A 2,717-nucleotide genomic window follows, 5' to 3' on the forward strand; every position below is an offset into this window, starting at 1 on the left:
TAAATTTTATGATATGTCAGCTATATCTCAAAAATGCTAAAAAAGAAAGAGGGTGAAGATATGGCAAGGCACTAAGGAGAAGTTCACTCCCAAAGCAGGGCCATCAAGAGCTGCAAACTCTGCCCACGTCTTGATTCATAACCTCTGGGTTCTCTTCCATGTGATCCCACACATGCATCCGGACACCCCTGCTGGCCAAGGTGCTGAAGGATATAAAGAGGACCAAGGTCCCTGAACTCTGGACGGAGCACCTCTCAGGGCATTCATACTAATGACTCCCAAGCAAGTCACCACGAAAAGGTCACATTATCTTCAAAACTCTTAGTTTAAAAAGGCAGAGGAGTGGATCACACATAATTTGGAAAAAAATTCAGTTTGCCAACCTTTTAAAGAAATCTTAAAACCTCTGGTGTCAAATTTCAGTTAGCTAGAAAGATAATGCATGTGGAATGGCTCATCTCCCATAGAAACCAGAGAATGAGATGCCACTGTATCTACGGAAAGGCAAACATGCCCACATATCTCAGTAACCCCAGAGAGCGGGTCAGTTAGAGTGTTTCAAATCATCCAGTCTCCTGGGCATCTGGGATGTCATGGCGACTGCACCAATTATACTAACTTTTGTGATTTTCCCAAAATATTTGATGTGCCTCTTACTCGGGGGGCCAAGGGCAGCACTAAGCAAGCTACGGTGGAGGGAAAGAGGGCTCATGGCAGAGGGCTGTGGTCAGGGCGGGGCGCCACTGAGGAGAGAAATCTGTCCCCTTTCAGCGGCTCTCTGTGGTTTGTTCTCTCTTCTCAGTGTGTGGGAGATACATGTGAGCCCTGCCTCCATTGTATGGCCGGGAAACCATTGCCAGTGTAGAAGTACCCACTATAGTTTTCTAGGTGGAGGAAATGGGGTAGGTGTGAAGTGAGCACCCATCTCAGAATGGTTTCAGATCATAGGAACTATGCACCATTACAAGCCACTGCTTTTGGTGGACAGCTGTGTCCACAGGTGGTTTAAGAGGGAGCCTCAGGGGCAGAGGGAGAGGAGAACGGAAGCCCTCCTTCAGCTAAACTTGAACCTGGCGAATTTGGATGAGCTCCTTAGCTCTAAATTGCTATTTCCATTCTCGGGCTCCTTCAAGGACCCCAAGCTTCCAACTTGCCACAGGCTTTGGGACATGGCGCCTGCTCTTGAAAGCAAGCATTTAGGAGTTTTTAAAGGCCTAAGTTCAAACCTGCTACTAGAAAAGATACATTTAAAGGGAAGATGCCCTGCTGTAAATTAGTGGCTTTCCATTGGGACCACACTTAGTGGAGTCCAGGGGTTGGTGACCCATGTCTTGAGTAATGGGAGACTAGAACCAAGTTACTTGTGTGTGAGGGAGTCAGATGGAACAAAGGTTTCTTCATGGAAAAGCAAGTGGCAGTGATGGTAGTACCTGGGGAGTGTTTTGGCGATTGTGCTGTTCAAGACTGGATAGAGAGCCAAATCTGGGCTGTGCAGTCGGCTGTGCTTTTGGCAGGAATGAGAAGGGCAGGTTGGAGTGACAAAAAAAAACACCAAGAGTCTCTGTGTGGTGACTCACCCGTGCTCCCAGCCCTCCCCCATCCATTCCCGTGAATCCGTATAGGTTTAAAGAGCCTGTCTATTAGTCAGACTCTCTCAGAGGGCACAGAGACCCTCTCAGGTTACTTTCAGTAATGGGGATTTATTGTAAGGATATTTCTGGAAATTGGGAGGCCTCAAAGCCTTAGAATTCCATAAACACTGAGGACAGATTGGCTTCTAGGGGCTCGGAACAGGATTCTGGACCTCAGGCAGCTCCAGGGGTCTGATTATCTCATACTCTCTACAACGAGGTAAAATCCCTCCATCCTGGTACTTGGCTCTCCACTCCTCTGTCTCTGCTTCTACTGACTCTGATGCTCTGTGCCTACAGCATGTGGTTTCTGCTTCTTCATGGCTTCTGCTTACTTGTGGCTTCTCTCTGTGTCTTTTAGCGTCTAGTCACACACCCTGCTGCCTTTTCTCTCACCTTCAAACTTCTCTAGAGAATTCAATTAGGCCCATGTTAGTAGCCACTTTCATGCTAGGCCACCTCCTGGGCCACTGGCCAATAAACAGGCTGCCCTTAAGTCTGATGCCTGTCCCTGGTCCCATAAGCAATAGCTGGGGTAACATTATGCATTTTCTCCTGTGTCGAAGGAGACTGTTGGTGGTAGGGCGTGTGTGTGTGTGTGTGTGTGTGTGTGTGCGCGCACATGGAGTGGGGGGGGTGGTGGGTGGAGGGGGTGAGGGTTTGAATGGGAGAGTAACAGGTCTCTGAAGACTTGGCCTGTCTGAACTTTTGTCCCGGCAATAAAGACTATGAAGCACTTGGGAGGGCGGGTGCTTTGAAAAGATTCCAAAGGCCTCTAGGTGTGTGTGGGAGAGACACTAATACCCACAGCACTGTTTTTCCAAGTCAGGTTGCAGAGAGTGGTAGGCTTGGAAGGTACTGCCTCATTCCTACTCTCTTCCTTTGTTTTTGGTTCTGTAAACGGGAATAGGAAAGAGTGACTGGAAAGGTTTGCAGAGCTCTTTCTGGCTACAGGAGGTGGTCTGCAGGTTGCCCTAAGAAATGGACTTCACTGTGCCCCTGGTTATTGACACCTTAGCTCATCCAAACATTTGCCTTTTACTTATTTTTTTAATGTTTATTCAATTTTGAAAGACAGAATGTGAG

This window comes from Lynx canadensis, chromosome B4, assembly GCF_007474595.2.
Source record: "Lynx canadensis isolate LIC74 chromosome B4, mLynCan4.pri.v2, whole genome shotgun sequence".
Classification (NCBI taxonomy): Eukaryota; Metazoa; Chordata; class Mammalia; order Carnivora; family Felidae; genus Lynx; species Lynx canadensis.